Source organism: Myotis daubentonii, chromosome 1 (assembly GCF_963259705.1).
Source record: "Myotis daubentonii chromosome 1, mMyoDau2.1, whole genome shotgun sequence".
NCBI classification, from domain to species: Eukaryota; Metazoa; Chordata; class Mammalia; order Chiroptera; family Vespertilionidae; genus Myotis; species Myotis daubentonii.
In genome coordinates, this window is record NC_081840.1 from 60688389 (window position 1) to 60702077 (window position 13689).

The following is a 13689-nucleotide window of genomic DNA, read 5'->3' on the forward strand; positions in this document are numbered from 1 at the left end:
GGGAGGTGCTGGGTCTTTGACGTGGAGTCAGTAGATTTCTTCCCGTGTCTTGTACAAGCTCAAGTGTTCCCTGAGTGGGCCATTCACCACAAAAGAAGGCTTTTCAAATGATTTGTGGAGGAGCTATATTCCACCCGATTCCACCTCCATTTAGTCTCGCTAAAGCCTCTTCTTCCTGCATTGTTAGCACTTTTTTGACTTTTCTGAAATGATTCTTGCTCTTATCTTGGAGAATACCCTCCAAAGCTCTGTCATCCTTCATTTCTTTTATGGGCAAGTTTTGCAAGGTGCCAGAAAAGCTTTGTATTAGTCGTTATCCCTAGAAGAAATTACAGAGCCAACAAGTATTACTGTCCTTTCTCTCCTAAACTATCATCTACTACAGAGAGGACATCACTCCATGGGAGTGGAGTCACTCTCAAGTAATCGCTGCCCACTCTCATTACTCTGAACCAAAGGGTTAGAAAGGACCAGCCAGTATAAAATGGAATATCCACAGTGATACGGGGCAAACACGTACATGATCTATCTCTCAGTGGGTTTTGTAAGTAGGCCTGCTTCCAAGCAAAATTGTGAAGTAGGTGGCATAAGTGTCTGGGGTCTCATTCCCAGGCTTTCCCCCCACTAAGTGGCTTTCTTCTACCTACAATGTAAGCACCCCTTTGCTTTGTGTCTCTGTCACAGATAATTTTTTCATAGAGAATTCATATATACTGGTAATTTATTATCACAACTTCAAAAGCCAGCTTCATGGGATACTTGCATTTTAATAGAAATCAAAATCTTACAGAAGGAAAGGAATGATGGAGCTCCTGTCTTCAGAAACGTCAGTTTGGCCACCGGTCTGAGCAAGAAGAGGCCTAGGGACACCTGGGAAAGAAGTCCTAACTAAACACCACACCCAGCACCAGCCAGAGAGAAGGGACAGTGTTTCTCGTTTCAGTATGTGACTTGGCCATGCTCACGTGGGAAGCCCTGCCAGAGAACACTTTCTTCTCCTTTTTAATGCCTTCCTCAGCATCTAGGCTCTTAGGAGAGGATGCCACTGCTCGTGGCACTTGGGTAACAGAAGGAACCCGAGTATGATGAAAACAGAAAACACCTCCCTCAGAACAATGAGCAACAACTAGAATAACTAGAATGCCTTCCTGCCAAGTCCTGTTCACCGTGGCTCCTAGCCACAGGGGCAAGGCTTGTCCAATGTCACCTTGACATGAGACCTGAAGTGACAGGAAAACCCACCTTTCCTTCCTCTGCTTGACCATTATCTCTGATGAACGCCAAAAATGACTCTGGCCACTTGCGTGTTCAGAGAACTCGGTGTAAAAAAATACTACATCGTGGGGGACCCTCCCAACATCTTGTTTGCATCAGAATGCCCAAGTTGTGACATGTTTTTGCTTTTTACATTTATTTTCATCTCTCCCCCACTGTATTCTATATTTCCTGCATTCTATATAGGGCCTAATACCTTGTCTTATACATAATAAATATCTGTTGAGTATATGAATAAATGGGTAGGCATTTCATTTTAGAACCATTCTATTTTTATGAAAGAGCAATGTTTCCAATGAGATAATATAATTCCTGAACAAGTTGGACAGGTACTATTGAAGTTTGTGGGGGGGGAAAGTCTGGGTAGAGTTATATAAGATTTGTTCTACCTTATGAGATACTGTGGATTTTCTTGTTTGAGAGGGAAAAAGTAAATCTCCATATTGTCTTTAGATTTCCTGCAGGTATGAACATGTTTGATTCTAAGCGACGATGTTGTCAGTGAGAATATTACTGAAGGTTGGTGTCCCAGGTGGAGCTAAGTGATGTTGGCAATAATTCTGGCCCCTATTTTGAAAGATATACTATGGATTTGAGGGAGGAAGAACAGATGGATGGAGAGGGCCCTTGAGTGACCTGCAAGACACGTGGATACCTAAGCAGTCATGGACCAAAATTCCTCCCCCCCCCACACGCATTGACCTGGCCCTTCACCCCAACTTACCACTTATTGGAGCATGATAGAAAAAGAAAAGTGTATTGACAGAAAAGTGAGAGAAAGAGAATAAGAAGATTGAAAAATGTGGAACATAGAATTGTAAATGCAACAGGTCCCTAGTGGATGCTTGCTGACTAGAGAGAATCGAGAGCAACAGCTGGCTGGGACTTCATCAAAAAGGATAGGATGCAAGAAGATAAATGAAATGGACATGCAGTGGCTGAGGAGGCTGGAGATGGGGCATAGTTTAGCAAGACACAGAGAATGCCCAGGAAGGGTATGTGGGGCAGCACAGAGAAAAGGGCCAGAACTGACTACTGCCACCAGTGACAGATGGGGACCACTTAAACATGTACAAGTGTATATTTAATCAGCACAGAGCAACACTGTGAAGTGAAGTCACTGAGTTGGGAAGTTCAAGCTGAGGGGAAATTACATGAGGCATGTCCTAGCTAGCCATTCTAAACAGCAAGAAGACTATGCATAATACTAAGCAAGATACTATCCAAAGGAACTTTTAAAATAATGCTTAAAAACTGTATCCCATAAATGTATTATTTCATTTAAAAATCCCTATTATAATCTTTATTCACTACCTTTTTTCATTTCAGAATAGTAAACGTTTTTAAGCATTACATAAGAGATTGAGAATTTGGGTTTTGGAGTCATTTAGCTCTAGACCAGAGGTTCTCAACCTGGAGGTCGCGAACCCTTTGGGGGTCAAACGACCCTTTCACAGGGGTCGCCTAAGACCATCGGAAAACACATATATAATCACATATTGTTTTTTGTAATTAATCACTATGCTTTAATTATGTTCAATTTGTAACAATGAAAATACATCCTGCATATCAGATATTTACATGACGATTCATAACAGTAGCAAAATTACAGTTATGAAGTAACAATGAAAATAATTTTATGGTTGGGGGTCACCACAACATGAGGAACTGTATTGAAGGGTCACGGCATTAGGAAGGTTGAGAACCACTGCTCTAGACAATTAAGTTTCTGGCTCTGTGACTTTTTAGTGGTATGACTTTGGGCAAATTACTTAATATATATTGCTGATCTCTGGTTTCCTTATCTATAAAATGGGTACAATAATGCATACCTCTTATGATGGTAGGAAATTAAGTAAAAATGTAATCAAGGTATCACAGAGGCTTGGTCTCCAGAAATGACTCAAGTTGAATCAGTGGTAGCTTTACTACCCGCTGTCAGTAATATTGGTGGGAATAGGCTGACACTGATAAATGTGTTTGTTGAAGACTGAGGAAGCAGGGCTGTGAGAAGATGTAGTTTCCAATTAACTGTGTCTCTGATTATTGGGTAACTTTGGGCCAAATGCTATTCTTTAATGAATGGGGGTACAGCACTTATTAAGATTAATGACTGTTACAGCTGATAGCCAGATGTTTACATAATTCCTTCTGTTTTAGAGCAAACATATCAGTAGAAAGAGGTTGGATAATAAAATTAGGCAAATAAGTACAGTATTTTGAAAATGTATTCTGATTAAGCTAATATTAAAAATTAACATCAATTATCTAAATGAGGTAGTTTTTTACACAAGTGACTGGTGGAGGGAGGCTGCCATGGGAAAGCATGTTTCCAGCAAAATCACCAATGATGGAATTGTCCCCTGCAGAAGACAAAGAGTTAAATGTGTCTTTAAATAGCCTCTTGTATGAAAGGGCAAATCATTTCTTTTAGCTGAGGAAGGATAAAATGTTTTGCTTTCCACATGTATTTATGTTCTATTTTAGCATCATAATTATTTTTGCAGCTGTCAGAATTTCACACAAACTAATAGGAAAATAAATCTAAGTTCAGAATAGCCCAATACTTTCCAGAAGAGTCTAGTAAATAAAAACTCTGGGTCGATCCAAGATGGCAGCTGAGTAAATGGAAGCTACACTCATCTACTCCAAAACCAAACTGAATTACAACTAAAATATAGAGCCATCAATGTGAATAACCAACTGAAGACCAGCCAAAGAGGAGCCTTAAAGCCAAGGACTTACAGAAGAACCCACAGTGAGACTGGTAGGAAGGACACAGACACAAAAATGTGGGCCCAGTCCCCCCGGAGTGGGGAGATTTCAGAGAGATATCTCAGCTGGAGAGGTTCCCCCTGAAGAAGAGTTGGGTCTCAACTCCAAGCCAGGGTCCCCAGCCCAGAGCACCACAGCCAAGAAGAGGCATCCATGTAACATCTGACTGTGAAAAACAGCAGGGATTCTGTCTGCCAGGGAGAGACAAGAGTTTGCTAGAGACACAGGCACCCTCTTAAAGGGCCCAAGCAAAAAATCTTGTTTGCAGCCACTCACCCTGGGCTCTGGTGGAGGGAGGGAGAAGCAGACTAGAGCCACATGAGGAGACACTGGGGATTGTGGCTCTGGGGAGAGAGCTGAAGGGACAGCCACCAGGATCCCTGTGCTGAGTCCCTCTCCCACACTGCGGACCCCTTCTTTCTTGAGTGGAGCGCTCCTCTCCTTCTGGCATCATCCTGGGTGAATGTAATAGGCCCACCCTTTGGACTCCCAGTCACCTCAACCTGATGAACTTTCATCCTGCTGAGGAGTCAGCTGCCTGTGCCAGGATGTGGAAGTCTGAGCAGACTCAGGGGGTTTGTAGCTTTAGGGAAGGGCCACTCCTCCCACTTACCTATGAAGCTGACTGGTGCCTTCTCCTCATTGGAAATCTGCTAGGCCCACTTAATTGGCTCCAGATGACCCCATCCTCTCACCTCCAAGTGGTCTGCCCTGTTGAGATCGGGCTCCTTGTAGAATCTGAGACAAACTGAGTTGTGTGGCTGTAGAATGGGGGCCATTTTCCCCTCACAAGTCCAACCAGTGCAGAGTCCTCCCTTCACCTGGTCAAATCTTGAGTCTACTTTTGCCTGATAAACTCTGCTGGCCTCACCCTGATCATTCCCTGAGGCTCCACTCTATCACAAAGGTGTGTGAGTACCCAGAGGGTGGAAGCTGGACTTGGTATACCCTGGGACTTTGGGTGAGTAGCTTCATAACCAGCATTGGCACCAAGTTTGAACCCATATCAATCTGGTGTACACCACTTGCTCCTGCATGGTTACTTAGTGAGAACCTACCTCATGCAATTCAAATACAACCACAGGATCTCTCAGTGACTGGAGCTTAAGAGGCAGCTAGCAGGCGGAAGCAAGAAGGGGCCAATCTCATGGTAACAGAAGGGATTGACATGAAATATTTAAAGTGATGAACAGCAAGGTCCTACTACCAAGACTACTGTACCCAGCAAGGCTATCATTGAAAATTGAAGGAGAAATACAGAATTTCCAAAACAAGAAGAAGCTAAAAAAGTTTGTTACCACCAAACCAGTATTACAAGAAATGTCAAAGGGTCTTCTTTAAAAAGAAAAGGAAGAAGAAGAAGAAAAAACAGAGGTAAGCAGAGTTAAAAGAATAAAATGCAATAAATACATACCTATCAATAATCACTGTAAATGTAAAGTCTTAAATGCTCCTATCAAAAGTCAGAGGGAAGCAGAATGGATTAAAAAAAGCCACACCTATATATGTTGTCTACAAGAGACCCCCTCAGAACAGAAGATACATGGACTAAAAGTAAAGGGATGGGAAAAGATATTTTAAGCAAGAAGAAATGAAAAAAAAAGTTGGGGTAACAATATGTATACCTGACAAAATAGACTTCAAAGAAAGTCTATAACAAGAGACAAAGAAGGACATTACATAATGCTAAAGGGATTAATACGACAAAAGAATTTAAGTCTTATAAGCATTTATGCATTCAACATAGAAGCACCTAACTATATGAAGCAAATTTTGATGGATATTTTGGGGGATATGTCCAAAGGAACCCGAAACACTGCTTCAAAAGAAGGTATGCACCCCTTGTATCTATTGCAGCACTATTTACAATAGCCAAGGTTTGGAAGCAACTCCAGTATCTATCAGTAGATGAGTGGGTCAAAGGCTTTGGTATATTTACACAATGGAATACTACTCGGCAGTAAAAAATGAAGAAAATCTTACTTTTTGCAACAACATGGATGGACCTGGAGAACATTATGCTAAGTGAAATAAGCCAGTCAGAGAAAGACAAGTACCATATGATTTCACTTATATGTGGACTCTAATAAACAAAATAAGCTAACAGGATAGAAACAGACTCACAGATACAGAGAACAGACTGACAGCTGTCAGATGGGAGGGGCAATTGTGGGGCAGTGGGGAAGTTAGGTGAAGTATATGAAGGGATTAAGCAAAACAAAAACCTCATAGATAGACAACAATTTGGTGATTACCAGAGGGAAAGGAGGGTGGGGGGAGGTAGAAGAGGGAATAAATGGTGATAGAAGGAGACTTGACTCGAGGTGGTGAACACACAATACAATATACAGATGATTTAGTATAGAATTGTACACCTGAAACCTACATAAATGTATTAACCAATGTCACCCCAGTAAATTTAATTGAAACAAAAAAAACCTCTAGAGGTTAATTCATTGGAATAAATTCATGGGATTTTTAAAAAAGAAACATCCTGAATTGAGGTGATTAAAATAATACAAACAGATAAAGGGCAGAGCTGTGAGAGGACAAGTTTTGCACAATTGAACGTCTTGCTTATGTGGAAAAGATGGGAAGGAGATCTTGCTCATTCTGGTCTCAAACTACTAAACCCTAAAAAGGCCAAGAGAAAGACTCACTAGTTAAAAGTGAAGTTCAAAACATGGTTAAGTTGTCCACAGGATGGGTCTCATGGTCTCTGAGGGATTTTTATCAGTTGTGTGGGTTCTAGTAATTAAGTCCCCTCCCCCCGCCCCCCGCCCCCCCCCAGCCCAGGATTTATAAAGTTAAGTCGGGAAGCTGAACACTAACACTTTACTTCGTCACTCGTTCATTAATTCATTCATTTAATGAATATTTATTTATAGACACTTATTTTGGCACTACCTGTGCCCTCAGTGAGCTGTCAACTCAAAATTGCAAAGGGGAGACCAAAGAAGAAGCTGTGGTAGATAGAATAATGGCTCCTCCAAAGATGGCTACATCTTAATCCCCAGAACCTATGTATAAATCTGATGTGGTAAGGGGAGTGAAGATTAAGGTCTGCGATGGAAATCAGGTGACGTTAAAATAAGAATATTTTCTTGGATTATCTAGGTGGGCTCAATGTAATACAAGAGTTCTTAAAAGATGGAAGCGGGAGGCAGAAGAGTCAATGTCAGAGTGATGCTGTGTGAGAGTCAGCTGGCCACTGCTAGCTTTGAAGATGGAAGGGGGCATGAGATGTACAGCACAAGTGACCTCTAGAGCCTGGAAAAGCAGGGACAGACTCTCCCATAGAGCCTCCAGAAAGAAGGCAGTCCTGCTGATACCTTGATTTTAGCCCAGTGAGATCCCTGCTGGACTTCTGACCTGCAGAGCACAAGATAATAAATTTGTGTTATTTTGAGCCACTGTTTGTAGTAATATGCTCCAGCAACCCTAGAAACGAGAGACAAAGAAGGACGTTACATAATACTAAAGCAGCGGTTCTCAACCTGTGGGTCGCGACCCCTTTCGGGGTCGAATGACCCTTTCATAGGGGTCACCTAAGACCATCGGAAAACACATATATAGTTACATATTGTTTTTGTGATTAATCACTATGCTTTAATTATGTTCAATTTGTAACAATGAAAATACATCCTGCATATCAGATATTTACATTAAGATTCATAACATTAGCAAAATTACAGTTATGAAGTAGCAACGAAAATAATTTTATGGTTGGGGTCACCACAACATGAGGAACTGTATTGAAGGGTCACGGCATTAGGAAGGTTGAGAACCACTGTGCTAAAGGGATCAATACAACAAAAGGATATAAGCCTTGTAAACATTTATGCACAAGGGATAGGGAGGCCACTAAAATAACAGCAATGAGGGGAGCAGAAAATGTCACAGGAGAAGCCAGTGTTTCTCTTGGAAAGGACAGTTCACTGGCAACTGTTATTTGAATTTCTTAAGAAACATTTCCTCACTTGCAGTCATCAATCCCAAGGTTACAGATTCTAGAGATGATGGTTTGTATAGTCTTTTCTCAGGAATATGCTAGCCAACTTTGAAGGTGTCAGGGATCACTTTGTTGACACTACATTAAAGGGTAAGGTGGTGGGTACAAAGTAACCTGGGAAAGGACTTTTTCCCCCTGTATAATCAATTTTTCTCCTGTATAACCTATTATATTGCTTCTAAATTTGTTTATTCTGCTCTTTCTAAACCATAGTTCCAGACCTTTCATACTTGCAGATTTCTAGGCATTAGACTAGAACAAGAGCTGACTGTTCCTATTTTCATTCTGTGTCCCGCTGAGCCCTCCCTACTGGCTACTCCTAGACCACTCACTGGGCAGATATTATACAACATCTAGGAGGGAATGCTGCCAAGGCTGATTGTTTCTGGGAATGCCATTTCCCCTTGTCCTTTCAATATTCTTGTTATGCTACTCCTGCGATCACTGCCAATCTGTAGAAAATTACAGGATGATTTTTTGTGAAGGACTGAATTTGCCTAACTTGCTTTTTGTTGTTCATTATTGGGGAGGAAGGGGGACTGTGCTTGTTACACATAATTCGTGTGCATCTATTGGAGGCTATTGGGTTAGATTCGTCCCACTCATTCATGATTCTGACATTGCTATGCATGTGCTGTCAGGGCTTAGTATTAAACAATTTTCTTTGTTCAGATTTGGATCACTGTCTCTGCTTGAAAATTATTTTTTACAATGACTCCTCTCTCTCTCTCTCTCTCCCTCTCTCTCTCTCTCTCTCTCTCTCTCTCTCTCTCTCTCTCTCTCTCTCTCACACACACACACACACACACACACACACACACACTTCCATTGCCAAGTTCAAGTTTAGGGCTGGCATAAGTCTACTTTAGTTTGGTTCCTGATCATAGCCCAGCCATTGTGTTCTGTTAAACAAAATAAATTATTAGAGGAAGACACAGAGCCCATGCCTGTGTTTTAACAGAGCATGGTTTCCTCATGTTGGTTCTATTGGCAGTCTGGGCTGAGTAATTACTTGTTATCTGGGCTGTCCTGAGCACTGTAGGATGTTTAAGCAGCATCCCCAGTCTCTACCCTCTAGATGCCAGTAGCAACAAAAAGATATCTACAGCTATTGCCCAATGGTCCCCGAGGGACAAAATTGCTTCTAGGCGAGAACCCCTAGATTAGCAGAGAGATCATACACACCCAACTTCAAGCGACTTGTTAAGACAGCCTCAAAAGTAGTGAGCAGGCTCAGCTGTTCACCCAGCTGTGTGGACCACCTGTGGCCAATTACTTTGACAAGATTATTAAGTTACAGGCTTGGGCATGCGGCCTCAGCTATAGGCAACTATATGTATTCTGTGGGTTGGCTCCACTGATGGGATTGGGTTACACACATTCCACTTTGCTTTGCTCTTCAAGTTCTTAAAGGCAGCTCAGTTACTTGCTAACTAATAGTGATGACAGTTTGAACCACCATATGACCCCAAGGTGGTTGAATGAGTTAAATAGAAATAACCATAATCACTTTTGCCCAAATTATTATTGTCATTGTTGCTGGTGTTATTGTTATTATTTTTTTAAGTTCTAAAATTTGGAGAATGACATGAAATTTATTTTATTTTTCAAGGGATATTTAATAAGGTAGATAACATACTTTTCTAACATGTATTTTTTTTAATCACAGAAGCTAACATAATATCCTATGCATCAGGTGAAAATGACCTGCTGTATGTGTATACATTGAGTGCAATTAAAAAATACTGTAATTATAATTCCAGCCTTTGGAATTTGAACAGGCGCCAATGTTCTTTCCTTTCTTCATATGGGAAAGAAAAATCCCTTTGAAAATCATTTGAAGCTTGGACAAAAATCCCGTAGTTGTATTCTTAGGATCACTCTCATGATTCGGATAATACAAGGAAAGCTTCAAGTTAACCGTTTAGGGAAGACATTCCACCTCGCATAATCTCATTGGCCAGGAGTGAAGCTTGTTTCTTACACAATTGTTATCCCAGATGCTTACATCTGCTGCTACCATTGGCTCACCTGTGTTCAGGCCCACAACCGCACATTGACGTGATTCTGAATACTCTGAACTTTAGTGTTTCCTGAAGATCAAAACCAGAATTCTGAGCAAGAACCTTGGGAATAATTAGCAAATGAACTTCAACAAATCCTTGAACTCCAAGTTGGGCCCTGCCCTTTAAACTGGGCTTATATTTAATCAGGCTTCTGCCACTTCCACTGCACCTGGAAGTACATAGCCATCATCAATAGCATTTTAACAGTCCTCAAGGCATCTCTTATTGCATCTTTGATTTGAGTAAATGCATGCTTATTTGGTCCTTGGACCAAAACTGTGACAGAGCAAGGATTGTTACATTTCTCAGTACAGGTGAACGTCTCTTCTCCCAATGTACTATACTCATACACAAGTCTGGCTTGTCCAAACAATCAGGATTTAGGTCATCAAAAAAATTTAGAGCTACACCACCTTGAGCAAGAGTCAAAATTTCCATATTTCTCCTTTTAGCTCTGTGCAGAGCTACTCTGCCTTCTTTTGCAAGAGCACCTAAGGAAAATGGGTCAATTCTCTTTTGATTAATAACAGCAATCCTTTATCTGAGTCACCACAGGCTTTCCTTTCCAGTTCTATTATTTTTTTTTTAACTCTCTCTTCAATGAATTTTCTCTTAGCTATTACTAGTTCTCTCTCTTCAGTGCTCTTGAACAAAAAAGCCAGAATTCACTTCTGTTTTTTTCCCCATATTCTAATGACATTGCATGTGAAGATATATTTTCTCTTTTTTTCATATCAGGATGCCATGCCTGATGGTTCAAAACAAGACCTTTATTGAGCTTGTATCAATTTTAGATTTATATTTCAGCTCCATGATCTCAACCACGAAGAGATCAATAGGTTCATCTTGTTTTTTACTGGCCAATATGGAGTCAACTCCAGCCTCTGTTAAGACATCAGCAAGTTTGGAAGAGATGTTCTGGCCACATCTATGAATATTCCCCTGTGCATCTCTTTGACTTGTTCCCAAAACTGAAGTGCCTTTCTCTTTGCAGCTTCAAACCTTTTTGTTATAATTTAGAAATAAAGACCTTCAGAAATGTAAATATACACCTGTTTCAGCAGTTCGCCAATGATTAGGACATTGGAGGTGGTCCCATCACCAGTGATGTCATCCTGAGCTATTGCTCTGTTGGCTGTTAAAGAGGCTGTTTAGTGTTAAATTTGCATTTAAGTGAAGAAGCACTTGGCTATATTTAATAAGTTTGATTTCTCCAGCACTCAAAAAAGCATCTCTATGATGCCCTTAGGCCCCAATTTGGTCCTCAACACATCCTACAGCCCCCCGGGCCACACTAATGTTGACTTCCAACCTGCTTGGGCTCAGGCCACCTTGGCTTTGGGGTCCAGGGTCTTCATGGCTGCCAAAGCTGAGCCAGCAGAAGGGGAAGAGACCAGGAGCAAAGAATGCTCAAAGCTGGCGCAGCGACAGAAAACTGTATTGACTTCTGCTTAAATAACTGTAGTTCTGCTTTTTCACTGGCTGTTATGTGTCCTGATGTCCTCTTACATAGAACATATCCAGCTCCTCATCATTCATCTTCCAAACAGCATTTTTAAAACTTTCTAATTTCTATTAGTTCTTTCTGTTACCTAGGCTTGTAACAGCACACACATGAGCTGCCTAATTCGGTTCTTTTCCCTCAAGTCTTTGATCATACAATTATCAGATTATCTTTTCTTAATCAAAGGTTGGATTAAAAACTATATTTAAAAACATAAAATGTCTCCATTATCTATCAAGTTCAAATTTTGTAGCTCAGCATTTAGAGTTTTTTTTAATATTTACCTTCATCCTGTGTTTTTCCTCTTTCTGTTTCCTTCATTTCTTCCTTCCTTTCACCTATTTCTTCAACGTTTGCTCTTAACCAATCATCTCCCAAAATGTGGTCCATGGTTCATCTGAAGAATCAACAAAGATACTTTTTAACATGCAAATTTCTAGGCCTGGCCCCAGAATTTCTAAGGAAAGGACCTGGATATCGCAAAAAACTAAAATAGCATTTACTCTTAAGACTCAGCTCAAACTAACTTCTCTTTTTAAAATATTTCGTGCTTTCCTTCTAGTATATATCACATTCTAAGTTGGAGGAGGAGAGAGAGGAGGAAATGAGGGTAGAGAATGGCTATAATTTTTGTATCAGGAACTGTTCTAGTCACTTTACATTGGTTATGTCATTACATCTTTGCAATATCATTATTTACATATGGGAAACTGAGACTTAGAACATTTTCTTGACTGGCCCATAATTACACTTAGTAAGTAGGGAAGCATCTCCCTACAAAATCCAGAAAGTCAGTACTGAGCTGGGAACTTGCTCAGACTCCATTCTGATGTCTTCCTGTACGTTATACGCTTGTATTACATCTGTTATTTGAGAAAACTCTTTTTATCCAAGTCCTTGATAAAAAGGCTCAATGGAAAAAAACCAATAGACTTAAAGTCAAACCAATCTCTGCTTGAATTCTGGCCGTGGCATTTCTTGGCTTCTTCTAGCTGGCCCTAGGGTACCACCATCTGCCTCTGGTTCAGAACATGGCAGGGTGATAGAAAGAAGAGCTGAAGAAGAGAAGTGCAAGGGGCAAGCACCTGCTATCTTTTAAGGAAGATACCTGGAAACTGTGCCCTACCCTTCAGCTACATCCTATAACCTAGTCCAATAACCAACCTAGCTTCAAGGGAAGTTAGAGCTTATTTCTTTATCTAAAAATCAGAGGAGAATAGATTGGGAGAGCTTGTTATGCTATCTAATCATAATGGACATTTCATTCCTTTTCCTTACATTTCCCTTTTTCTGGTTACAATACCTTGTTCTTCCTCTGGCAGCACCCTTTCCATCTCACAATCCATGGCCTTTAGGTGAATCTTATTCTATACTCCAGTGAAGGACAAATGCTCCAGGTGTAGCCAGTCAGAGATGGGGGTGTGATTCAGGCCAAACACACCAAATAAGAGTGAATCCTGAGACTTTGTTGAAGGAACTGGCAAAGAGAAATGCCCTTCCTGCCACAGACTTGAAGCTATGAGGGGAGTATTCTGGAAGGTCTTCAGAGTCTAAAGCAGCCGTGGGCAAACTACGGCCCACGGGCCGGATCTTGCCCATTTGAAATGAATAAAACAAACAAACAAAAAAGACCGTACCCTTTTATGTAATGATGTTTACTTTGAATTTATATTAGTTCACACAAACACACCATCCATGCTTTTGTTCCGGCCCTCCGGTCCAGTTTAAGAACCCATTGTGGCCCTCGAGTCAAAAAGTTTGCCCACCCCTGGTAAAGCCATTGCAGGGGGAAGCAGAACTGAGAAGGAGAGAGAGAGAGAGAGAGAGAGAGAGAGAGAGAGAGAGAGAGAGAGAGAGAGAGAGAGACCCTGATGAGATTACTTGAGGCCCTGGATCAAGCAAGCCCTGCTGAAGTGAAGGCTGGTATCTACCAGTGGATGTTTTATTTACATGCAATAAATTTCTCATTTTGCTTGAGCTCTTTGGAGTAGGGTTTTCTGCTCCTCATAGTGTGCTAAATAAACAAAGATTCAATAATTAGTCATTAATAAGATATT

The 13689-nt window shown here is 40.9% G+C and overlaps 1 pseudogene; it reads right to left on the reverse strand.

The window, feature by feature from the left end:
- Nucleotides 1-9986: 9986 nt before the first annotated feature.
- LOC132216762 (T-complex protein 1 subunit zeta-like) lies at nt 9987-12022 on the reverse strand (annotated as a pseudogene).
- Nucleotides 12023-13689: the final 1667 nt, after the last annotated feature.